Source organism: Ascaphus truei, chromosome 9 (genome assembly GCF_040206685.1).
Source record: "Ascaphus truei isolate aAscTru1 chromosome 9, aAscTru1.hap1, whole genome shotgun sequence".
Classification (NCBI taxonomy): Eukaryota; Metazoa; Chordata; class Amphibia; order Anura; family Ascaphidae; genus Ascaphus; species Ascaphus truei.
The window spans coordinates 18,714,541-18,741,821 of NC_134491.1; the positions used below are offsets into that span (position 1 = coordinate 18,714,541).

Below are 27,281 nucleotides of genomic sequence, written 5' to 3' on the forward strand. Positions count from 1 at the left end.
TTCACTGTAACGCAGGTATAATGTAAGCTCAGCGCGGTGTATTCACTGTAACGCAGGTATATTGTAAGTGCAGCGCGGTGTATTCACTGTAACGCAGGTATAATGTAAGCTCAGCGCTGCGCATTCACTGTAACGCAGGTATAATGTAAGCTCAGCGCTGCGCATTCACTGTAACGTAGGTATATGGTAAGCTCAGCGCGGTGTATTCACCGGAACGCAGGTATAATGTAAGTGCAGCGCGGTGTATTCACCGTAACGCAGGTATAATGTAAGTTCAGGGCGGCGCATTCACCGTAACGCAGGTATAGTGTAAGTTCAGCGCGGCGCATTCACCGTAACGCAGGTATAGTGTAAGTTCAGCACAGCACCAGTGTAAGATGCTGCATGGGCTGCGATATCTTTTAATGGCCCAACATATTAATCGCACAAGGTCATCCTGTGCACAAGCGCGCCACACTGCAGCAGGCCTCTACTTCAGCCTATGCATTTGATAACTTTGTAGCACTGATATGTTGGTGCATTAAAGCAGGGGTGCTCAACTCCAGTACTCAAGCCCACCCAACAGGACAGGTTTTCAGGATATCCCTGCTGCAGCACAGGTGGTTCAATAAGAGGCTTAGTCTTCGACTGAGCTTCTGATTGAGCCATCTGTGCTGAAGCAGGGATATCCTGAAAACCGGACCTGTTGGGAGGGGGAAGGGGGCTTAAGGACTGGAATTGAGCACCGCTGCATTAACGGGTAACACAGCCAACGAAGTATCTTACACCATCATTTGTCAAATAGACGAACATAACTGGGGGATATGCATGAATTCAGCGGGTCTAAAGAAAAATGGAAAGCACCTTTTATTTGATTAAGAAAGACAGAAGTAATACAGTTCCTGTTAGGCTGATTTTAATCTTCCTAAGGAAGCCAATTACACCAAGTTGTTTATATATATATTTTTACCTGCTAGGTGGGACTGCACCTTTGAAGGAGAAGGAGTGGCTCAGTGAGTAAAAACACTGACTGGCACTGAGTTTGAAGCAGGGGAACCTGGTTCAATTCCCGGTGTCGGCTCCTTGTGACCTTGGGCAAGTCACTTTATCTCCCTGTGCCTCAGGCACCAAAACATATATTGTAAGCTCTGCGGGGCAGGGACTGTGTCTGCAAAAATGTGTGTGTGTGTGCTACAGCTTTGCCTATTAAATGAGTAATTAGGGCAGGCCTGCACAACTCCAGTCCTCGAGGGTCGCAAACAGGCCAGGTTTTCAGGATATCAGTATGACTGAGCCACTAATTGAGCCAGCTGTGCTGAAGTAGGCATATCCTGAAAATCTGGCCTGTTTGCGGCCCTCGAGGACTGGAGTTGTGCAGACCTGAATTAGGGCATGCATCTTGTGAAGGCAGTGACATTACTACAGTATGGTTAAATTACATTAACCTTGGCCCCTTGCAGACACACTTACCGTCCTCCTTCTGTCTCTGTACGTTCTCCCTACCAACAAATTAGATTGTAAACTCTTCGGAGCAGGGACTCCTTATCTTAAATGTTACTTTTATGTCTGAAGCACTTCTCCCCTTTATGTATTATTTATATGATTGTCACGTATATTACTGCTGTGAAGCGCTATGTACATTATTGGCGCTATATAAATAAAGACATACATACATTCATACATACATACATACAAGCACTTTGTAGTTAGAATGAAAATACAAGGCAGTATTCTGAGTGAGCGTGTTGATAGTTTCTTAAACCATAGAAGCAGCTTTGCGTGGCAGGTTAAAAAAAAAAAGTGTCCTACCTGTTTATTTTATTTGAAAGGCCAAAAGCCTGCCATAGAGTGTTTACACGGCAACTCCTGCTGTGTATGCTCACTTTCTCCTCTCCGTCAGGCAGCACAGAGTTGCTTTCCATGCAGACTACAAATAAACTTATCTTCGTCTTCTCAGATGAGGATCTTTGCGATCCACCAATGTCACCAAGTGAGAGGAGATTAGCAGCCATATTAATTTAGGTTTGGGGCTCACTTATTAAGAGTAAAATACTTTGTTAAAGAAAAAAAACAGTCAACAGGGGGGAAAACGAGGTGACGACAGACTGTACAGCAGGGGTGGGCACTCGAGTCTGCAAGGGCCACCAGAAGGTCAGGTTTTAAGGATCTCTCTCACCGTCACCCACTATATTACAGTTGGAGCAGACTACATCTTGAAAGTGCAGTTGTGTATAACTGGCATGCACTGCAAATTGAACAGCTGGATGGATACATGGGCGGAAATCTCAGTTTCCCAGCTACAGACACGGGTGGCAACGCCCTTTCTTGGCACCGAGTCTTCCCTCATTCATATATATTTCCTGAATTCCGAACGGCTATCTCATATCCTCCGAATGAGAACTGCGGTCGCCTTCACTTAAAAAGAACCACGGATAGACTAGTATCTCCAGTTCTTGTCCCGATTACACAGCACCCCTGATTGTGAGGAAATGCTTTGTCTTTACATCACATAAATGAATCCTGGTAATGTGTAATTACTTGGCAAAATGTGGTGTTTATTGAATGTGACTCGTGCTATGTTTAACATTGGATAAATACACATGTGGACTCTTAAGGCAGGTAAGAAGCACTTTGCCCACTTAATCCTCCCCAAACCTCAGACCCTACTGTATGTAATCCTTGACTTTCTTTAATATTTAAGACAGCCTCTACCACCTCAGTTGGGAGGCTATTTCATGTAGCGACCTCCCTTTCTATGAAGAAGTCACTCCTCGCATAACCCCTGAGCCTCTCACCCTTCAGCATTAGAGAATGACCTCTTATTCTAGCTCTTTCCTCTCTCTCTTCCATCTCCCTGGATATATTTGAAAGTTTCAATCATATCCCCCCCCCCCTCACCTATCTCTCCAAGCTCTACACGTCGTCGGGTCCTTTTAGTCTTTTTTGATTAGTCTTTTGGTCTAGGTCAGGGGTGGTGTACTCCAGTCCCCATGGGCCACCACTTGGTCAGGTTTTCAGGATATCCCTGCTTCAGCACAGATCTTCGACTGAGCCACCTGAAAACCTGACCACGTGGTGGCCCATGAGGACTGGAGTTGGCAACCCCTGGTGTAGACCAATGGTTCCCAACTCCAGTTCTCAAGAACCCCCAACAGGTCTGGTTTTAAGCATACCCCTGTTGGAGCACAGGTAGCTCAGTTATTTTGACTCAACCACCTGTGCTGAAGCAGGGATATCCTTAAAACCTTGACGGTTCGGTGGCCTTGAGGACTGCACTTGGGAACCCCTGGTGTAGACCATGCCCCATTTTGGTAGCCCTTCTTTGTACAATCTCCTGAGCACTGTGCTCGAGTATGATCTATAAAGTGTCACCACTACTGTACCTCTGTCTTCTTGCTCCCCACCCAACCTTACAGTCCTGCAGACCAATCCACATTGCTTGTTAGATGGGGCTGCGGGACCCCCTGGTTGATGCAGTATATGGCAAATAAGATCTTGTCGGCGATTGCTGTTTTAAGATGCACAGGTTGGGATCTACATAACCACGTTAAGAAAGCTATATTCCGCGTGACGTTTACATGCGGCCGTTCCACTGAGCCGCCCGAGGAGACGCATCGGAGGAGCTTTTCCCTTTCCCTGCCGAGCTGTGGATGCGTATTTCCTGTTCTCGCAGCAGGCAGTAACGTAGTATGAGGGAAGGCACGGCTGGCCTTTTTGGCTCCAAGATCGATAAAACAGCCAGTATTTATCTAATGAAGAAATTGATTGTATTCAATATCTGCAGGATGGAAAGGGCATTTCAAAGCTTGTCTGAAAATTTTGATTTGTCTAATTCAGGGCTAGCCAAGTCCAGTCCCCAAGAGCTACCAACAGGGCAGGTTTTCAGGATATCCCTGCTTCAGCACAGGTGGCTCAATCGGTAGCAGCGTCCGCATAGGTGGATGAATAAGTCCCTGCTTCACCACCGTTGGCTCAATCAGTCCCAGCTGATGGCAGTGGTGTGTTTAAGGGGTTAAACAAGGTTGTTTTTTTATTTTTTTTACCTAAATCTGACAGCTATAGGTATTTTTTAAATCATTTTTTTTCAAGTTTATTATGTAAACACAGTGATGTGACACTTGGGAGAGGGTTTATTTCCTTCTGTCTGATGTCAGCGTGTGTTCAACAAGAGTTTGCACAGGCAGAGCCCTCTCCCCACCTCCCCTTATCTGTATTGCCTCTCTGATAAGGACAGGGTGTGGTAACAGTGTAGCAAACACTTGATTTACAAAGACCCACATTCAGAGGCCCCTAAGCCCACAGCCATAGTCATGGCGACTTCACGCGCGGCGCGCACAAACGCCTGGAAGGCAATGCGCACGGGCGCGACCAATTTTTCGCAAGACAAAATCTTTGAATTTGTCTCGCAACGGCCGGATCACGTGCGCGGCTCAGCCAATGAGGGCGAACCGCTCACGTGACGTCACGCCCACGCCCCCAAGCATTGAATTGGAGCTGCTCTTGATCACGTCTCCTCCTCCAGACCCCACGGGCCACAGGTGGCCTGTGCTACAGGCGCGCGTGACGTCATGCGCTCGGTCGCACGCATGCGCTTGCTATGTACAAGACCTTAGAAGTGCTATTTGTAATACAGTGCCCAAAAAGCAACATTTTGGGTATTAGCACAGTTACATTTGTTTAGGGAAGCCAAATGCGACTGTTATTTGCAGAAAGCTGTGTGGGATTGCACCTTTTAATGTGGTGTCAACCTCTTTGTGGTCAGAACCTTTAACCATGCTCCCCTCCGAGGCAGGATTACCCATTTTCATCTCTTAATTGACCCTCAAACATTGTGGACACCCATAAAGCTTATGACCTTATTATTAAGGGGAGCCCAGACAAGATGAACAATCACCCTTCTTTTCCAATCCTCCATGTAACTTAAACCATTGAAACATTTAAGATTTTTCAAAAATATCATATATTTATTTTATCCCCCCCCCAAAGTCTAGTTTAAACCGATCCATCAATATTTATACAGAGGAATATTTGTACTATATACAAATAGTATATGTGCAAATATAATTGGGAAGTTATTTACGGTACACGTTATTGCAAAATGAGCAGCTTGCCAAGTGGGACTGCCACCCGCAGTGTCATTGACGGTTAACGGTGTGTTTGCATAAAGTCTTTTATCTTATCTTGCTCTTGATCGCTACAAAACACACACTGCCAGTCCATTAAAGGTTCTCAGCGACACGCCAGGAATGTTTGTGCTGGAAACGTTACTGTGTTTTGTGTGCATAAAAAAAATAAGTGCTGGTATTGTAAAATTATGTTTGGAAACAAAGCACTTGCAACATGATCTGTGCACGGGAGCTGAAGCAGCAAAACGGGAAATCTTATATGTTTTTTTTTTTTTAAATTAGTTCTGTAGTTTTAGATAATACTGTATTTTTAAATTGTTTTATTATTTAACTGTTAATGCCATTTTTAATGAGTTTTAAAGCATCCTTTGATTTCTATAGCGGGTTTTAAAGCAGCTGCCGTTTTTATTTTTATTTCCCCTTTAATATGTGCATCAATACAATCCACACAGTGATAAGTAATTAGCTAAGTTGCCGATCGATCTGTTCTCCTGTGATTGATTGGCAAAGATTCGGCTCAGGGGTTCACTAAATGGCTGTCAGTGCAGTAGAAGAGGATCGAAGATGCAAAGGTCTGTGGAGAAGATCATGTGATCAGGCAGTCACTAGATAAAATTGGTGCACTGCTAGAGACAGGGCAGGGCTCAAAAAGAAGTGTGCCATAGCCTGTTTCAGAAGAGGAAGGGGATGTGACTTTGTAAATGGTTGCTACAGAAACAAAAAATGCTTGTTATATTATAATACATTAGAAATGTCATTCAGAGTTGTTTAATAAATAATAATGCTATAAGTATTTTCTCATAGTACTGAACTGATTTATTAAAAATAAAAACGCACATAGGATATTGCTTGATCTGCAGCTTTAACCCACCTCCCCAGCAGTGCAAGATATTGGCAACACTTTCCTGTTTGGGATAATTTGTTGCAAATGTTCCCAGCAGTTTAAGCTGCAAACTGTAACAATATATCATGTTACTGCAGTAATATAAGGATACATTGTAGCTGCTGAGTTACACTGACTGAAGAAGCCATTATTTTAGGCACACAATCATGATTTTTACAGATTTATAACAGGAGCGCCAAATGATTGCCAGCTTAGGTAAGAATGGAGGAGAGGCTCAGTGAAAACAATGACACTGAGTTTGAAGCAGGGGAACCTGGTTCAATTCCCGGTGTCGGCTCCTTGTGACCTTGGGCAAGTCACTTTATCTCCCTGTGCCTCGGGCACTAAATACATAGATTGTAAGCTCCACGGGGCAGGGACATTGTCTGCAAAATGTCTCTGTAAAGCGCTTCGTACAACTAGCAGCGCTATACAAGAACATGCTATTATATTATTATTATTATTATTATTATTATTATTACACATTGTCACATGTTTTACATATACAAATAAGAGAAAAGGGAATGTAGTATTGCTGCTTGTCTCTTCTTTAATGCACCACACACACACACACACACACACACACACACACACACACACACACACACACACACACACACACACACACACACACACTGAAAGTATCCGCTTGCGAATTCTAAGGCTAAGTCCCCGGTGGTCACGGCGGCGTGTGCGCCACACACAGCACAGCCCTCTATGGGGCAGGACCCTGTGTGTGTGTGTGTGTGTGTGTGTGTGTGTGTGTCAGTGACATGTTCACTGACGGGAAAGACAAGAATTTTGTCTTCCCGTGCCACGGTCACGTGGCCGCGTGCAGGCAATGGCCAGGCAGATATGCCCTGTCATGGCCATGGCCCCGTGCTCCCCTAGATCTTCCCTACAGACCGCTGATTGCGGCTGTAGTCTCTGCACGTGCCGCAGGGAGGACTGGGGCCGTAGCCTCAACCCAACCTCATCCCTCCCCTCCGCCTCACCTCCCTACTCCCCTACTCCCCTTCCCCCCCCCTCATCTCTCTCCCTCCCATCACTTTCCTTTAATACCTTATGATGTCCCCAGTTCTTTCCGCCTCTCTCCTTCTCCATCCTTACTTTCTCCTCACAAGCCAACTGACTGAATTAAAAATAGAATATTTCCAAACAGACTAAAACCTGCCCCTTAATCTAAGGAGCTATCATGCAAAATGTGGCTACCATATTTTACGAGGTGTCTAAATGCCGCGCACAGACAGCTTTCCAATATACAGTATATAGGAGATGTGAGCCCACGTGGAACCTAACGTTCCTCGCAGCGCCCCCTACGGAGTATTCGAGAGAATCCAAAGCATGAGCTCGATTATTCTGATACATAGAGTAATCCTTCCAAATTTGGTTGTTCTAGGTCTTATAGTTTGGGTGTGCATAATGAGACATGCACAGCTAAACTGGGCAATATACAAAGTATACTCATACTCTTCTCTACGAGATTATATTGCCCAATTTAGCTACTAGTGCGCGCGTGTGTGTGTATAATTTATAATATTTATCCTTCGCACACAGACTTAAAATTCAGGAATCAATTAAAGATTTCATACTTTTATTTCAGCAGACTGTGGAAAAACTTGCACAAAGTTTTGGGGGTAGTCCCCTTTGGACGCAATTACCCATATTGCAGCAAGACATACTCCATAACCGTGATAATCAATAAGATTAGAGCGGGGGCTTCTACTAACATACTAAACTGTGCTGTTCAGAAAGGCAGGACAAGCCGGCAGACCAAACGGTACAATAAATAGGCCTTTTCTAGCTCAGCATTTCGGTTTCCCAATGGGGCCTTTTCCCAAGAGCACATACTGTCTCTCTCTGTCTCTCCATAGACATGTAATATAATATATACATACATAGTGTCTTTGTTATATTGCAGTGTTCAAACAAAATCACTCCATTCCCTTCCCTTTTAATTGTACCTTTCATTGTGAATTATTCATGGAATTGGTAACTACTGCTAACATTCAGTTTGCGCTGCAGGCAGAACTTTCTCAGCCCACTAACAACATAATGGGAAGAAAGAAGCTGGTAATGTGAGCAGAGTTCACAAGAAACACAGAGTAGATAAAAATGCTCTTAGTCCTAATTTATCAATTTACACTTTATCGAACGCCAACAGAGTTTCACACGCATTGCGCTGGTAGATGTTGAGATCTAAAGTGTAGAGACATTTGCTGTTAAGCCGTCTCATATGGGACCAGTGTGAACAGCAGCGGTACGTTTAATGGGTTAAATGTAGGTAATACAATTTTTTAAATAAAAAAGAAGCAGAACGGCAAAGATACAGTATGTATGTGTGTGTGTGTGTGTATAAAATATATATATATATCAGTTGTGTGAAAAAAATAAGTACACCCTCTTTGAATTCCATGGTTTTACATATCAGGACATAATATCAATCATCTGTTCCTTAGCAGGTCTTAAAATTAGGTAAATACAACCTCAGATGAACAATAACACATGACATATTACACAGTGTCATGATTTATTTAACAAAAATAAAGCCATACTAATCTTTCTCACTGTAGAATGATGGACTTTAAATTGTTTGGAAATGGTCTTATAACCCTTCACAGATTGACGGGCAGCAACAATTGCTTCTCTAAGATCATTGCTGATGTCTTTCCTCCTTGGCATTGTGTTAACTCACACCTGAATGCTCCAGACCAGCAAACTGCTAAAACTTTGGCATTGATAGAGGTGGTCACACTTGCTGATGATCAATTAATCAAGGGCATTTGCGTATCTCACAGTCATAGAAAAGAAATGAAAAAACATCACATAGTACAGTAATGTTAAAATACAATGATTCTGTGTATGAAGCTCTATGCGTTTCGCCGTTGTGTGCTGACGGAGCCGTGAGCACACAACGGCGAAACGCGTTGAGTGTTCAGTCTAGCAATACCCAAGAGAAGGAACACCGAGAATCCACTCCTACCATCGAGCCCGGCGGTTCTCGACGCACCGGAAGTGACGTGACGTGAGCCCCGGCGTGGATACAGTGTTCCGGTGAAGCGGAGGACAACGAGGAACCCAGGAGATCGCGACTCACTGTGTACCTGTTACCCGCTATCCATTTTCGCCTATCTTGATCATTCAGAGTGTAAGCCTTCATTTGTATACCTATTGTCAGAATATAATACCGTCTACACAATATGGTCTTTTTTTCTTTTCTTCCTTGGAGATTGGTCGCTGGTGGCTGCTGCATATTCACAGGGAACATCCACCCCTTAAGTTGGATGGCGGCTTGATTTTGGCTACATCTATGTGAGTAGCCATTTTTTGAGCTTCATACACAGAATCATTGTATTTTAACATTACTGTTTTACATTTACATTTTAACATGTGATGTTTTTTCATTTATTTTCTATGACTGCGAGACACGCTCCCCTGGCTTTTTTGGAGTAACAGTTGATGCAAGACAGTAGAACAGTCTTTATTCAAGGGTTGTAGTGTGTCTTTCAGTCTCTTATTCACTTTTATTTAATATAGTGCACTTTGTTATTAGGCACGATTATTCATAATTGTTTATATCACCGTCACGTATTACACATTATTAAATGGTTATTTTATATTCTTTGGGTTTGTTAGAGCGCTATCGAGCACTTTTTTATTCTGAAATCACCCCCCTTCCAGGTGTCAGCTCAGCGCGTTTACAAAGTGACTTTAAAAAATGCTGGTAGGTGTCAGATTTGGGTTAAAAAAAGGCATCAATCGCCCAGATCTGACCCTTTAAATATATCACTGCCATTAGTACACTTTGCCGCTAGGAGGGACTGGCTTTTGTGTAACATTTGTATTTGTTTCACAGTTTATAGCTTTTCGGATTCAGCCCCTGAATACTAATTCCAACAGCACAAATAGTAGTTACTTAAAGTACAAAACATATTATTTTCATGAACGGTTACTTGAGGAAGTGGTTCCCGACCTGTTGCACACTGCACTCCCTGCAACAAAACATTTGTTCTGCCAACTCCTAATTAATAAATCTTATTGCCGACTCAACAGAGGCCAGGTCCCTGCTGGCTGCTGCGGTGCTGCAGGGACAAGAGCCGTCCTTCAATGGGGCCGGGCCCGCTAACTACCGCGTTGTGCAAACAGATTTCCCTGAAAACAGGAAATCTGTGCTCACAACTCATGATGGAGCGCTGGCCACACCCCCAAGCGGTTCAGCCAATGAGGTTGAACCTGCCGGGTGATGTCATGGCCGTGCCCCCCGTGCAGGCAGCATGGGGGGTATAGCTGTCACTCACTGCGGGAGCTTCCAAAGTCACGTCCCACAATGCCTTGCTGCTGTGGATGCAAAGCATTGTGGGGAGAGACTTCGGAAGCTCCTGCTGACAGCTATACCCCCATGCTAAGGTGCTGTTTGGGGCCTTACTAAGTGCGCAGTCTCCACACGGGCTCAGGACCCCAATATACTGCCTGGCAGTCGCCAGTACTGATTATTTTGGGTGAAATCCTATTAGGAATCACTGACTTAGGCTGCGGTCCCAGTGATCACTGTGACACGCGCGCCCAGGGGGGGGGGGGCGGCGCATGCACAGCGCTACCCACGATCTGCGGTCTTTAGGGAGAGAGGGAGATTGCGACGGGAGGGGGCGTGGTCGGGGTTTTGCGGGGGCGTGGCCATGACCTCACACGGCTGGTTCACCCTCATTGGGTGAACGCTGGTGGGGGCGTGGCCATGACCTCATACGGCTGGTTCGCCCTCATTGGGTGAACGCTGGTGGGGGCGTGGCCACGCCTCCGTCGCCAGTTCTGAGCTCAATTACATTGAGTTAAAAAAAACTGCGAGTACAGTGCGGCTGCACCTTCAGCGGGAAGGTGAGTACTGGGCCCAGCCCCACTGTGGGGCGGTGCTTATAGGCTCAGCGCACGCCGAAGTGTGCGCTGTATCAGTGACTGGGACCGCAGCCTAAAGGTACCATAAGCAAGTGTGCTTAACTCTAGTCCTTAAGCCCCCCACACCCCCCAGGTTTTCAGGATATCCCTGCTTCAGCACAAGTCGCTCAACCAGTCCCTGCTTCAGCACAGGTGGCACAATCACTGATTGAGCCACCTGTGCTGAAGCAGGGATATCCTTAAAACCTGATCTGTAGGTGGCCCTTGAGGACAGAAGTTGGCTACCCCTGATTTACCGCATTGTTTGAAATAGGTTTAAGAAGGCTGTAATAAACACACAGGCTGCTGCAGGCTAGGGTTTCTGTGCGGCCGCAAACCGTGTCCCGCTGCGGACATTGTAACCTTTATCAATCACTCTGCACAGTGTACACACAACGCCTAGTCTCGGTACTTCCTTTACCCTGCATCGATTAGAACGTATTTGTATATATGCTTTGCCTTGCACTCTCTGTAAATAGTGGTCCCAGACACGGGCCGCCAGCCAAACAGAGCAGGTGGAAACATTTAAGCTCCTATTACTTCCGTGACGCGTTTGGATGGTACCTGTAGTTTTTTTTTTTGCTTTTTTCCCTGGCCGTTTAAAAAAAAAAAAAAAAAGAGAGTTATGCTTCTAAACTCTTATTCAAAGACATTTATTTTATGTGATATTCTCAGGAAATTAGACTTTTTTTTATTTTTAAGTGATAGATTTATAGTGACAACCAAAATCTGAAACCAGACCTTTCAATCTAATGAAGACAGAATAGTAAATGCAGAATGGCAATTCCCTCCAGAAGCCAATAGACCTTTTTAATTCGCAGTGCAGCATTTCCTGGCTTTTTTTGTTTGTTTGTTTTATTAGTGTTTAAAAATCATGATTTTGTTAATTCCTTCATGGTTCAAACGCTTATGTCGCCTAACCGAGCACCAGCTTTCTAAAATAAAAACTGTGTTAGAAAGATCTCTTAAAGCAAGTTTAAATAAATAAAAAAAATGACCATCTTTGCAGATTGCTGCGTTAAGGTATCATCATCATCATCATCATCATCATCATCATCATCATCATCATCATCATCATCATCATCATCATCATCATCATCATCATCATCATCATCATCATCATCATCATCATCATCATCATCATCTCATCTTCAGCCCTTATCGATCCACTGCTGGATGGAGCCTCCCCAATGATCTCCCAGGTACTGCGGTTACAGTCTACCTTCTCCACGTCGCTCCAACACATTTTCTGATTTCATCCTCCCATCTAACGTTTTGTTGTCGTCTTGGTCTTTTGATATCCCTTGGAATCCAGTCGAGTGTCATCTTTGTCCAACAATGGTCATTTCTTCTTGCGATATGTCCGGCCCGCCGCTATTTTAAATTATTATTCTGGCTGCTTTTTCTGACGAACTTTCATATCCCACTATGTTCCCTTAAATCCTTATCTCACTGCCTCAAAGGCTGAGTCCATGGTCAGCGCTTAGGCGCTGACCCGTGCTGAGGCGCGCTGACGCTTGTCAGTGAGCCCCTGCAGCCGCAATGAGAGCAGCTTTAGCAGGGGCTCGCGCACGCTTCCGCAGGCGTGCGGAGTAGTAGCACTTAATTTTTTTTTAGTTTCGGCGCTCACGGGAGCGCAGGGCCGGTCACGTGAACGGTTCGCCCAATGAGGGCGAACCAGCTCCGTGACGTCACTGGCCCGCCCCCCGACACTTCACCGGGCGGCGCGCGAACTAAGGCCAGGGAAAGCACCCGCTTTCCCTCAGCGCGCCTCCGCACGGCTGGAGTCGCCATGGACTAAAGTGGCAGGAAAGTGGCAACAGGTGTTTAAGACAATGTATTGTGGCACTTGTGTTGGCAAATTCCACCATACTAATAAAGCTTCAACAGTATACCCAGATACATAGTGCTAGAGTACTCGCCAACATGCAGTTGAGGTGGGCATGGCAAGTCCTCAACCCCCAAAGATCAAAGATATTGAAAAACGATGACCCTAATTCTTTCACAGCCGGATTGTCCCTTAGCTTGACCGAGTTGAGGATGAAGGCAGAGGCTGCTAAGAATCTCCGGAAGTTAAACACCAGCTGTCATTCATTTCTCAATCTGCCTACGTACAACTGCCGGACTCTCTCCGGTGAAGCAGCACGGCAAGAACTGGCAGACCAGCTCAAAGATGAAATGGGATATTGTTGGCCGTAGTGAAGTAAGAAGAAAAGATGGACATTCAAAGGTGGACTCCTACTGTATTTCAGATATACACTTCATTCACCCAAAAATGGGACCCCTTTTATTTTTCGGCATATCTTGCATAAAAATCACTACATTGTCATGAATTTGGATGGTTGCAGAGCTAGCGGAGGGCAGTTACAGTGCAAATCAGGACTCCGGCTCTTAAACGTGTACAGTCAAATGTAGTGTTTTATTTTCTACCTAGATTTTTTTCATTGGCATTTAAACAGCATCTTATTTTTATTGTTGTATCTTGCGCTTTTCACCCTAAACATTATACCATATACTGTATATATATATATATATATATATATATATATATATATTTTTATATATATTTTTATATATATATTATATATATCTATATATATCTACATGTAGAGGTATCAGTACCGTGTTAGCCGAGCTTCAATAATCAAAAAATAAATAGATGATACCGTTCTGTGGCTAACGAAATGCTTTTATTTGTGCGAGCTTTCGAGATACACTGATCTCTTCTTCCGGCGATGTTACAATGAATGAAGCAAGGATAACTTGAAAACAGTGTCTCTTGGAATGTTATCTGTGCTTCTCCTTCCCCCGGTGTGGATGTGTTTTATGGCTAGAGGTGTCAAAGGGTAACTGAAAGCAAGTGAAGAAAGAGTGTGTATGTGTATCAGTGTGAATAAAAATGAATGGAGAGCCCACAGTATAAACAGTGCTCTACACAAGGTGTGTGTGGAGTGAGAGGGATATAAATGGTGTGGGTGGGTGTGGAAATGTGAGAGTTTGTAGCACAACTAAAAGTGTGTGTGGATACTATGTGGTCCCTATTGGTGTATATATATATATATATATATGTCTTAAATACAATTGGTGTGTTATATAGGTAATGGGAACAGGAAAGAGTGATCCGGTTATACTGTAGGTGTTACAGTAATGTGTATATTAAGGCGTATTTATGCAATAGAACCAGATACTTAGACACATTGAAAATAGATAGGCTGGGGGTATCGATTTACTCTTCCTGCTGAGATCATAGATCAGGAGTGGGTAGCTTCAGTTCTCAAGGGCCACCATCAGGTCAGGTTTTCAGGATGTCCCTGCTTCAGCACAGGTGGCCCAGTTGAAGAGCCACCTGTGCTGAAGCAGGGATATCCTGAAAACCAACCTTTCCTGTTAAGGGAGGCTTGAAGACTTGGATTTGAGAACCCCTGTCCTAGACGGTACTGCTGTTTGCCAGAGCATTGCTTGAAGTAGCTCGGTGGTAATTTCACTCGCCTCTTTGAAGTGGGTGAATTCCAGCATCCCCTCTCCTTGAGCAAGTCACTTTATCTCACTGGGCCTCTGGGCACCAACATTAGATTGTTAGCTCTTCCGGGAAGGTTATTAGTGTGCCGGCTAAATCCAATGTATAGCGCTGTGTATAGTGTCAGCGCTACATAGGAAAAAATATTTTCCTTCTTATATAGACAATAAAAATTATTGTTGGCACAACCCTAAGTCTGTAAGGCACTGATGCTTCATTTGTAAAAAGAGCGAAGCTGACTTTATAATGATTTTTGTGTAGTAACCTAACCCTTATCCTGCTATGTTGGCGACGCCATCGGCGCACTAAGCGATTTCATGGCTTGCATTAGCGTTCATGTTTACTTATTGGGAAAGGCTTCTTATCATTCTCTTTGCTGGGTTTCACTGCTCTCTCTTCACCTGCTGCCATCCTGTTATGCCTACACACGCGCACGCACACACGCACACACGCACACACGCACACACACGCACACACACACACACACACACACACACACACACACACACACACACACACACACACACACACACACACACACACACACACACACGTCCCTTGAGTTTTGCCCCCAGAAGCCTTTCATCCTGCATTAATTGACTAAGTGTGATTCATTTGCAACCACAATGACCTTGTGGCAAAGCTTGTCAGTCACAATCTGTTCACCTTGCTCTACAGGGTTTCTTTCCTTTTAAGCTGTCACCGGGTAGTATGAGTACCTGCGTTCCCGAGGTCTGGTGGGGTTTGTGCAGCCGCCATTGAGAGAAGCAAAGCTGCTGTTTTTTTGGGGGGGGGGTGGGGGGGTTTCCCTTCATCTTTGCGTATTAAGAATAAAGGATAATCTTCCCAAGCTAGTCTGCGGCGCAGTACAATGAAGGCAATAGCGATAGCATTGCAGCATGAATGCTATAGACGTGGCTACTATGTTGTGGAGATCTGGCACTGCAGGGGTCCGGAGTGACTGCGTCATAATGTACGTGCTCGTTTTTCTAAGGGAGGTTGCATCCGCGCAGAACGCCATCAATGAGGTCACCGACTGATCCTTGCCAGCACGCAAAGGGTTAAAGCAGCAATTGCCCATGAAAAAAAATGTTTTTTTTTTTATATACTTGTATGAACTAAAGCTCCCCGATCTCCAAAATGTCTTTCATTTTTAAGCACTTGCCAGTTCTATCAGGAAAAACAAAGATGGCTGCTGGGGTCACCCTGTCAGAAACTGGAATGGCACCTCACAATGATGTCACTGCTTTCTATTGGCCGCCAGAGTGAGGCTGAACCCCTGTGGCCATATTGTTCCCCCATTACAAGAATTCCTGTAAGAGATTTTCAAAGTGAAATGTCTCAGGAACCGTGGGGCCCCTGTAGCTTGAGTGCCGTTATTCAGCCCCCCGTGGCACCCCTTGTTTCAATTTAGACTGAGCCACCTGTGCTGAAGCAGGGATATCCTTTAAAACCGGACCTGTTGGTGGCCCTTCACAATAAACAGAAGCTGGACTGATGCTTCAATTATAATAAATATAGCGCTGCTAGTTTTACAGAGACATTTTTCAGGCACAGGTCCCTGCCCCGTGGAGCTTACAATCTATTTGTTTTTGGTGCCTGAGGCACAGGGAGATAAAGTGACTTGCCCAAGGTCACAAGGAGCCGACACCGGGAATTGAACCATAGTGCCAGTCAGTGTCTTTACTCACTGAACCGCTCCTTCTCCCAATTATGCGATTCCTCTCTGGTCAGGGAAGATACATTTACATTTTCATTATCCAGACAAACTTTTTTTTTATTTTCTGCAGCCGCACAAAAATATTACTCGTATATCTTTTCCATATCCAGTCTACAACATTTAGGCCCATATTTACAAAGCGGTGCTATTCCAATATTTCCCCTCCTGGTGCCGGAAGACCACTTAGAGAATGCACTGTAAATGACCTTAAACTGGAAGGTGACCTATGGAATAGAACGCCTTCGTGTCTGTTTGCTATGTAAGATCTCCCATACTATTACTGCTTCCTAAATCAGACTCTTCCGATCCAAATCCCAGACGTAACGACTTCTTCATAAGATGGTGTTTTCCTCTCCTAGTCTTTTTTTCCCCGCTCACGTATGGTTTTTATCCCTGGAAAATAGGCTCAAAAAACAAAGGTAACATGGCGGCTAAGGTGACGTCCATGGCGTGGGAGACAGCGCGGGGCCTTAAGGCATTGATCGCACCCATAAACCGGGCGCAGGCGGGAGGGGGAGTGCGTTGCGCAAGAATTCAGTTGAAACTGATTTTTTGGCGCGACAGGCAGGTCACGTGAGTGGTTCGCCCAATGAGGGCGAGCCAGCTCCGTGTCGCCCCTAGACATGCCCCTAGGAACGCCGCCCACGGCCCGTCCACCATGGACAGGGAAAGCACCAGCTTGACGCGGGTGACTTCACAGCCTCTGCACGCCTCCGCGTGGACGAAGGCACCGGGGCCCGGGCCCAAGACCCTCACGTTATGACCCCCACGGGACTTCAAAGAGCCTTACTTCTAGAAGGTCAGGATAAGACCGTGTCTGTGATAAGACCTTTAAAGTGTGTATGGAAAACATCTCTGTGCTGCCCACGGGGGTGAAACAAACAAGGATAAGCGGGAGTTACCATGTGGCCATTTTAATGCAGATTTTGTATTTTACATTTTATTTAGCAACTAAAACTACCACTTGTGAGAACATTCACATGTCTCAGACAGGTCTGCAACGCCGCCTTTCCCCATTATCTCCTGGCACAGGAGAGTACAAACGGGGGGGGCGTGGGATTTTGAATGGGGGGGAGGGGTGGGGGCGGCAGTTACAGAGGTTTTGCCCTCTTCCCCAAGGCATTTAAATTAAATGCTGGGGGAGGCATGAGGCCTCTGTAACATCTCTTACCTACAGTCGGCTCTTCGGCAACGCGGCATCAAATGGCATGGCAACGTGACGTCACATGGCGTCATGATGTCATATGAAGCCGCCGAAGCCAGAGAGCAGGTAAGGAGGGTGGGGGGCGTGAGCAGGGGGGGAAAGCAGTCGGGGAGCGCAAACAAGGGATTCTGGGCAGTGACATGCACATAAGCACACAGTGCCACCTTTTTACTTAATGTCCAGACCCAATCAGTAGCGACTAGGAAGCAAAAAATAGACTAATTAGGTCGGTCACCTGTTTTTCTTTTCTTTTTTTCTTTAAATGTTATTGTATATTCCCTGCCTGGTACAATATTTCAAAGCACATTAAACATTGAAACAACATTCAATTCACATCGTAAAATGCTTTCTACATTTTAAATTGACATAATAGGGAGATTTAAATTCTAACAATAACACAAAAGGTAAAGAAATTGTTTATTTATTAAATGTTTTACCAGGAAGTAATAATACATAGAGAGTTACCTCTCGTTTTCAAGTATGTCCTGGGCACAGAGTTATGGTGACAAAGAATACATGGTTAAACAGGGTATACATTATATACAAGACGTTGCATGCACAGTTAGAGATAATATATATTATAGGCGTGTGTAACAGTTACAGACCAGATTAAAATGTGAGACCGCTTTAGTTTTGAAAGAACGTAGACAGCTGCTGGCTGTGAGAGTCTCTGGTAGGTTGTTCCAGGTTTGGGGTGCACGGTAAGAGAAGGAGGAACGGCCGGATATTTTGCTGAACCTTGGGACCATGTAAAGTCTTTTGGAGTCAGATCTCAGATGATAGGTGCTGTATGTGGTAGGGGTGAGGAGCTTGTTCAGATAGATGGGTAGCTTGCCCATAAAGTATTTGAAGGCAAGACAGGAAAGATGAACTTCGCGCCTAGACTCAAGTGATGACAAATCTAGTTCGTTGAGCATTTTGCAGTGATGTGTGTTGTAGTTGCATTGGAGAACAAAACCTGATAGGAATGAAACCAGTTTAAAGCATGCATCCCTATTTCAGAGCACTAGAGAGGTTAGTATTCAAGAGAGTTCAATCATCTCTTACAGAAGTGCTGGTAAATTGATTTTATAATCTGCACATTTCCTCTTTAATCTTGATCCGCACAGCGTTAATACTGCACATTATTCGGTGTAGGAGGGATCTTGGTATTTTCAGCCCAATAGATCTGTTCAAAACAATCACTAAACCCTTCTGTCTTCTGTCGTTTTCTTGATAAGGCTTATAGTTGCCTCGCGGCGAAGCGCATGCACATGGCGCACGCCTGCCGCAACGCGATCGGTGAACTCTGCTTCTCTCTCTGCTGCTGGCGATTTTCAGGTGAGAGGGAGGAGTGGCGAGCGGTTTGGCCTCATTGGCTCAACCGCTTCATGTGACGCGGACATCACGCTTGGAGAGACCATTTCTTTTTTCTCCTGGATTCTGCCACCGGGTCGCGCGGTCGCAGCGCACTATGCGCACCTTCAAGGTAAATTAAGTATTTGTATTGACGGCGAGCGCCGTCGCCATCGCGTTCACTATAAGCGCGGCCTAAGGAGATCCGATGTTGTAGCGTTTTGATATTTAAAGAGGCAATTCAAGCTCTTTTTCTTTTACATTGGATTGAAGCAGGGGATCTACGGAGATGAACCCCATTCATTTCAGCTCCGGGGACCCCCTGATAACGGAGATACTTCTATAGGGGTTGCCAGTATGTGCAGCCAGTGAACTTTTGCACCTAACGAAATGACGACGTTGAAATGTCCCGGGTCAGGGGGGGCCAACAGGAAGCCGTGACATCATCCCCCGCTGCTTCCTATTGGCCAGCACGATCTTGACTTTTTCAAGCTCCACAGATACCGGCACCGCGACGGTGGTAAGTATCTCTGGAAGCAGAAAACAACGGGCTTCAGCTCGGGAGAACCCCCTGCTTCCAACCTGGAATTAATTATTAATAATTGAGCAGGAAATCCAGGAGATAAAAACAGCGGAGCACAGCCTGCAGAAAAAAAGTTGGGGCAACAATGCAAAAGTTAAATTAAAAACGCTTTATTGATGAAAGACAACATGGCGTAAGCAGGATAGACCACTCTTAATGTGTTTCGCGCGTACAGGCGGTTTTTAAAAGAGTGCAACATGTTTTTCTGCTCTCACAGGCGTCAAATACGTTATATAAAAGCTTTTGTAGCTCGTTTCCATTGGGGAGTCCGAAACAGACAATTCTCTCCATATGCCCTGGCACTCATCATCTAATCACCTCCCTACGGAGGAGGAGTGCAAGACTTCAAGTGCAGGCGCACCATCCTCTGCATAGAGGGAAGAGAACGCCCTGTGAATCCTAGACCAGACTTGCCTGGGCTCCTCACTGTATATAATATATTGCAAAGTAGATGGGAACTTGTTTTGAAGGTTTGTTGAAGCGTTCCCCATCTGGAAGCGTCGATACTAAGGAATTGGTCACCTGCTGTTAAGGGCATGGCGGGACGCTCACTTTCAAGGCCGTTCAGTTTTTGGGTGGCCTGTACCTTTATTCTCTCGCTGGCGACGTCGGGGTTAAGCAGCGTTCCTGCGGATGAAGAGTGGCTGATCGCCTAGCTGTGGTAAAGCAGCCTGTCATACTGCCCTTAAACGCCAACATCATTTCCTTTTTGCTGTCACATGCCTATTAACCCGTTCAGCGTCGACTCCTTTCGTGTGTAGGGGGCGGGTTTCCTGCCATGACGGAAGAAACGTGTGTCTCCTCTTTCAGGCTCTCCGAGCGAGGTGCCCCCATCTCAGTATATGTTTGGTAATGTTGTAGGGTCCCAGAATAGACCTTGTAGTTTGTTTGTTACACCCGGCTTCTCCCCTCTCCCCCTGTTTTAGTTTGTTTTTGGAACACATTCCCTAATTTAAAGCTCCATTATTAATTGTAATTTAGATGTCAATTCTTTTTCCCCCTTACCACTAATAAAATAAGCTTTTGAACCCCTGAATCTCCTGCATGTGCATTCGGTGTCGCTGATCTTTCTTTGCTAATGTCTTTCTTCAACTTCCCATTATATATATTCCCATTAAGCTGTTGTGAGGTTTCGGATAGCTCCTCTATGTAATAAGAGCAGCAGGGCTTTTAATTGCAGTTCCTGAGAAAAGCCGGACCTTTCCATGCGGTGCGGAGAAACCTTTTTGATGTTGGCAAAGGGAAGGAGAGCGAGTGCTACCCTAACCGCTGGCCCCAGGTACGGTTACTTATAAATAGTAGATTAGCAATGGATATCACTGTGTGGTTTATCCGGCATGAAGTCCTTGCCGTGGCTGTTACAATGAAGCCTATTTTCCGTCTATACCCTCGTCACTAACCCTGTTATGGTATCCTGTGTGTTCCCTAGCTGTGTTCTAGTATTTCAGCTTGGTCTTTGAAAGAAGTGGTATATTGAAGGGGCATTTAACAATCCTTGTTGGCTTCTTGAAACTTCTGTGGCTGTGTTAAAAGCAAAGATTTGGCTGCTTTGGCTTCATTGGAAATAAATTACAAATTGCATTTCTTATGTCCTTTGAATAGGAGTGTTTGTCAGTCAAGTATTTTCTTTACTCTTTACGGCAAAGGTGCTCAACTCCAGTCCTCGAGTGCCACCAGCAGGTCAGGTTTTCAGGATATCCCTGCTTCAGCACAGATGGCTCAGTCGAAGACTGCACCACCTCTGCTGAAGCAGAGATATCCTGAAACCCTGCTGGTAGCCCTTGAGGACTGGAGTTGGCCACCCCAGCTTTACGGGGAGGGAGGGAGAGACGGGGGTCTGCTTGTGCAAATTCTTGTTGCACACAGTGGCATAAGACAAAAGGGGAAATCGAACCCTTTCCAATTCTCAGCTCACCGTGTTTTTACAAACTACAATCCTGGTTACATTGCCTCAACCAGGAACCCCTGGTTCTGGATTGGTGAGCACAGGGTGGTCCGTCTGTCCATCAGGCAAACTGGGGAAACAACGGCCACCGGAGTCGGGGCTCGCTCCAGCGGCCAATAGAAAGGCCGCAACATTATCAGTATAGCGTGTCAAGGTTTACTATTGGTGACCCAGGCAGCTATCCGTGCAGTCAGATCTGACACCAAAAATACCCAGAAGTGTGTGTGTGTGTGTGTGTGTGTGTCTGTGTCTGTGTGTCAGGATTGCTGATTTAAATGGTTAAATAGGTGATTAAAGAACTAGTTCCCCATGCAGGTTTATTTTTTCTTTATTAAAGATTTCTTCACAATACTGTACGATATGGGGGACTTTATTTTATTCCTAAAAGGTTGGTGCATAACTTAAATGAACCCTTTGGGTGCCCCAAGATGTACTCCTTACGCCATGGTGTCTGGCACTCCAGGGGTTACGTCATGCCCAACAAGTGCTTTCTTTGATCCCGTCCTCCGTTCCTCTGGAGCACAGGAAGTGATCTGAAACGCCTCCGCCATTTCTGGGTTAAGGACCGCGCCATGCAGGAGGGGGCCGTCACTCGGTATTAATATTACTTAGAAGGGGCAACCAGTCTTGGGACCAATGTACTAGTGACATTCACATGTTTAGGGTCTCGCATCTGGGGTGACGGATTTTTTTTAAATGTCATTTTGTTTTATACCAACTTGGACACCTATAAGTATTTTTACATCATTTGGTAAAGATATTACTTAAGTGTGATAAGATGAAATTTGTTAAGGGGAGTGATTTCCTCTGTCTGCTCCCTTCTGTCTGTCACTGTGTGTTCAACACGAGTTTGCACAGGCAGCACCCCCTCTCTCCACCCTCCCCTAATGTTTACTGGATCTCTGACTCTGGTGGAATAAGGGTAAAGAGACACAGTTGACTAATACTTCAGAGGCCCCCTAAGAACTGCATTTTGTAATTCATTTCCAAAGTAACAAAGGCACCCACATCTTTGTTTTTAGCACGGTTGTGGTAGTTGGAGGAAGCCAATGAGCTTGTTAAATTGTGTAGAAAAGGTAATTTTTGGGGGCTGGCTAAGTGGGATTGCACCTTTTTAAAGATGCCGTTCCTGTCTGTATTGTCCTGAAATATTTTCTCAAGGGAAGCCGGGGAATAAAAAGTCCTCTCCAGTCAGTCACGTCGGTTATTCTTCTCCAGTAAACACGATAAGTACATTTCATCCTACTATATTTATCAAGCGGAGGTGCTGGAATGAGGAAGTGATCCTCACGCTTAGTATCTCTTATCACAGCTTTACCAAAAAGTGTATGGACACTTCAAAAGCCCTGTGTGTGCTGCAGCTCTTTAACACAAGGGTGCTCAACGCCAGTCCTCAAGGGCTACCAACAGGTCAGGTTTTCAGGATTTCTCTGCTTCAGCACAGGTGGCTCAATCAGTTCCTGCTTCAGCACAAGTGGCTCAGAGGCTCAGTCTTTGACCCGCTACAAAACAACCGTAGGGCCATGACGTACAGCAGGAGAGGCCCACTCAAGGGCCACCAATAGGTCAAGTTTCCAGGATATCCATGCTTCAGCACAGGTTGCTCAATCAGAAGCTGTCGATGACTGAGCCTCTGAATGAGCCACCTGTGCTGAAGCAGGGGCTGATTGAGCCACCTGTGCTGAAGCTGGGACTGATTAACCAACCTGTGCTGAAGCTGGGACTGATTGAGCCACCTGTGCTGAGGCAGGGATATCCTTCAAACCTGTGCGGCGCATCCACTCTTTTTTAAGAGATTATCCATCCTTCAAACCTGACCTGTTGGTGACCCTTGAGGACTGGAGTTGGCCACTCCTGACGTACACGGAACGTCATAAGGACACTCCCGATGTGCGCTGTATCTCCATAGGGCACTGAAGGGGTTCAATCAGTGGGTGCCCTGGTACCCCTGCAGTAAGAGCTGTGGGACCACTCCCGGTTCCAGAGATACCCACAGGTTAAAATGCCAGTAAAAGGAAAGGAATGTGGCCGCCGGGTTCACTCAATACAGAGCTGTAACGTGGGCTCCCGCGGCTGTCCGAGAACCCTCACCCGGTCATGTTATGTCCCACCAGCCTCTGTTTTGTTTGGGTCTGTTTCATTCCAATATTATCTGGTAAATATTGTTCTTCCCCTTTATCTCTTTAAACGAACTACGCTGCCTTCAGCCAAATAAAACTTAAAATAAAGCAAGTACTCCCACACAAAGTACTTTATTCAGCGCTGCGGTCCCTTCCATGGGAGTGCATGTGACTTAGTACCTGACCATCATTTCTTACTCGAGTGTTTTCTGCTGCACTGTATGTACAGTATGTAACACTCTTTACATGCTGCTCGGAGACCTGGGAAATGTCAGAATAATGGAGTAATACCACAGTTCTCTTCATCCACAAGAAAGGAGACCAAGAAGATCTCAAGAACTATAGGCCAATCAGTCTACTGCCAATCGCATACAAGATTTTTATAAGATACTCGCTATTTGGCTGCCACAGACCCTGCACTTCGCTTAGCCTAGTGAGTAAGTGGGATTGTGCAGTTGATACAACACAATGGATCACATCCAAGTTGTACAAGGAGGGATTTCCCAAAGTAATGGATACGATCCACCACTCGGCGTTGCATTCGTGGATTAGTGTTGAAGGAGCCTCAGCGATCCAAAACGGACTAAGAAGACAAAATGTTGAAGAAACATACTTTGATACTATAAAGAATAGTCACGAAAATACCACATCCGCCATTAGATTCCATGAAGGTACAAGCAAGATAAGGATCAGGACGGGAGTGTAGCTGGGAGACACCGTGTCATCAAAGCTTTTCACTGCAACACTTGAATTGTTCAAGACATTAGATTGGGAATTAAAAGGAATTGGTCAGTGGTGAATATTTGATCACCTACGATTTGCAGATGACATTTTTATTTTTTGCCACAAGTTCAGAAGACCTTTAGCAACAAATCAGAGTACTCATCGAAGCAAGTAAGAAAGTAAACCTCCCATATGAAACTCGGCAAGACCGATATAATGTTCAACAAATATATCCCATATGAAACTCCGCAAAGATCGAAATAAATGGTATAGAACTAGAAGTTGAAGACCGTTTACCTTGGCTGGCAAATATCAATGGGTGGGAACTTTTTGGAACAATATTTTGGGTCCAATTTGTCTGTATCATGTTAAATAATTAAGGATTACAGGTGTAATGCACCAGTTAATTAGTAGAAGGGAGGTTTAAGTAGTGCCCTCCTTTTGCTTACGTCATACTCCTTGAGAGAGAGCAATCTTGCTCGAAACGCGTGGGAGGAGGTCTCTTGGTCTTGTCCATCAGAGTATCTGTTTTATGTAGCTTAAATAAAGTTTTCATTTTATTCATTCACCCTGTTGAGTCTGAGTAACACTGGAGCGGCTGTTGCATCGATCTTCTACCTACCTCTCCTTATTCGAGCATAAAAACTCAAGCTGGTCTCCTTTGTTAAATTCTAAAAATGTACGTGAATAAATATATGCACAAATATGATATCGCCTTAAAAATCCACCATTGTCTCCAAACTATATCCAGATATGATCATACAACCTTTAACCCCTAAGGCTTTTAGAACAATCCCTAAACTCTGTTTTAGACCATTCCTGGCACCTGGTTCTTCAGGGTTTGGGTTTCTTAGTAATGGAAACTGAAACAAATACCAAAACGGTTTAAAAAAGCTGGGTCCAGCAGTTTTAAAGAGTAGCGAAGGGGGGGGGGAGGGGGTGGGGTGGGCATGGAGAATACATTTAAATCGAGGAAAACAATCATTATGCCGTTAAGCCTGATTGTTACTAAATTGACAAATAATAAGCATATTTCATACCAAACCTGGTAATTTTGCCATTTAAGTGCCACATTTGCAAGCCTCTCTCTGTGTATATTTTATTTTTGTGTTTTTTTTTTTACTTTTTAATTGCAACTTTCCATTCCACAATACAGCAAACAAATATCCCAGTGACATTTCCATCTTTCTGCGATGAGAAACTAAAGCACTAATTAGAAATGGTTTTAATCGCCCTATAAAAAAATGTCAGTGTTGATTTAACTAGAAAGCAGTTCACCTTCTAAACAAATTAGTTTTCATTCACCTACAACTGATATTTAACTAATTAGTTGTTCCAGGACGGTATTGACTTATGACCTTGCAGGGTTGTTCGCTGTGATAATACAGTGATGTGTCATTGTCATTCATTCAGATGTCACTGTCATTAACATTTCTGTAAATGGAAACCGAAAAGCCCCGGAGAACGCGGAATAGCTTTTCTTATCTATTTAGGTTTAAAATAAAAAAAGGACTATGGAGACGTTCAACTCCTTTCAAATGGGGCTAAAATCTTCTTCGGTACGGCGGAGGCAGGTTTATAGTATATTTGATGAGGGCCTGTGACCGTAGAACCAGAGGGCTGCCATGTTGGTGGCACTGGTGATGTCATTTATGGCACAAGATGTTCCAGGCATCATATCAATGTAAATGCATGAACCTTTCAGCTCTCCCTAAATTATAAGAAGATGCAGTGTAACCAAATGATCCAGCAAAATATATACGTCTAACACTGGGGATACATTACTGGTAAAGAAAGTCTTAAATTAACATTTTATGATCAAATTGAAAGCTTTTCGCCTCTTCCCCCCCTCCCGCCATCTTGCTCTTATTAAATGGTCCCTGTCACAGGCAGAGTCATAAATGACCTCACAGGAGGTGACCGTTGGACAGCAGAGAGGCCCAGAACACTGAACATAGCGGCACACACAGGGAGATCAGGGAGTCCATTACTTGGGTTGATTTTTCTTGATTATTGTGATAACGTTGATTATTTCGGCCTTTCTTGATGTAATAAGTACACACCGTTATTACATGAAAGCATTCCAGATACCGTTTTTAGTACACATACACAAAACTCTGTGCTCAACTAAACACCCCCACTGGGAATTAAGGACATACAAAGTAGAAGTATATAAAATGTTAGATAATTCCTAAAAGATGAAAGTAGTTCACACACATTAGTTGCTAGCTCAGTCCTTAGAAGAGCTTGGGTTTCTCAGCTCTTCCAGATCCTTCCGGGGAATCTGCACATAAAATAAAGAAAAGATTTATTTATTTATAAAATGTTTTACCGGGAAGTAATACGTTGAGTTACCTCTCGTTTTCAAGTATATCCTGGGCATAGAGCTAAGACAAATAATACATGGTTACAAATACAGTTACATAAATGAACAGGGTTCACATTATATACAAGACATTGTATGCACAGTTAAAGAAAATAAATATTATAGGCTTATGTAACAATTACAGACCAGATTAAAATGTCAGACTGCCTTAGTTTTGAAAGAACTTAAGCTGGTGGGGGATGTGAGAGTCTCCGGTAGGTTGTTCCAGTTTTGGGGTGCACGGTAAGAGGAGGAAGAGCGGCCGGATACTTTGCTCAACCTTGGGACCATGAACAGTCTTTTGGAGTCAGATCTCAGATGATAAGTGCTGCGTGTGGGAGGGGTGTGGAGCTTGTTCAGATAGCTGGGTAGCTTGCCCAGAAAATCTTTGAAGGCAAGACAGGAAAGATGAACTTTGCGCCTATACTGTACTCAAGTGATGACCAATCTAGTTCTTTGAGCATTTCGCAGTGATGTGTGTTGTAGTTGTATTGCAGAACAAAACAGCATATTGAATTGTAGAGGGTGTCAAGTTTGCTAAGGTGAGTTTGGGGTGCTGAGCCCTAGACTATGTCTCCATAGTCGATAATTGGCATTAACATCTGTTGTGCGATACACTTTCTGACCAGCAGACTTAGGGAGGATTTGTTCCTGTAAAGTACACCTAGTTTGGCATAGGTTTTGGATGTCAGGGTATCAATGTGCTTCCCGAATGTTGAGTGGGAGTCAAACCATATGCCCAGGTATTTAAAACTAGTAACAGGAGTTAGGGTGGTGTTAGCGTTGGTTCTGATCTGGAGCTCCGTCACTGGAAGCTTTAATAAAAATTTAGCCTTGGTCCCAAATACCATT

The 27,281-nt window shown here is 44.6% G+C and overlaps 1 protein-coding gene across 8 annotated transcripts in view; it reads left to right on the forward strand.

The window, feature by feature from the left end:
* Positions 1-27,281, forward strand: part of FUT8 (fucosyltransferase 8) — a 133,259-nt gene that overhangs the window by 15,161 nt on the left and 90,817 nt on the right. For 2 of the 8 annotated variants that reach the window (XM_075613530.1, XM_075613533.1), the window contains exon 1: positions 20,457-20,555. The exons of 4 other annotated variants lie outside the window; for them this stretch is intronic. The gene's annotated coding sequence lies outside the window, so the exon portion shown is untranslated. Of the gene's footprint in view, positions 1-2,390; positions 2,599-12,097; positions 12,120-20,456; positions 20,556-27,281 lie in introns of those variants that run through there. 2 more of the 8 variants (XM_075613531.1, XM_075613529.1) reach the window with 2 other exon arrangements.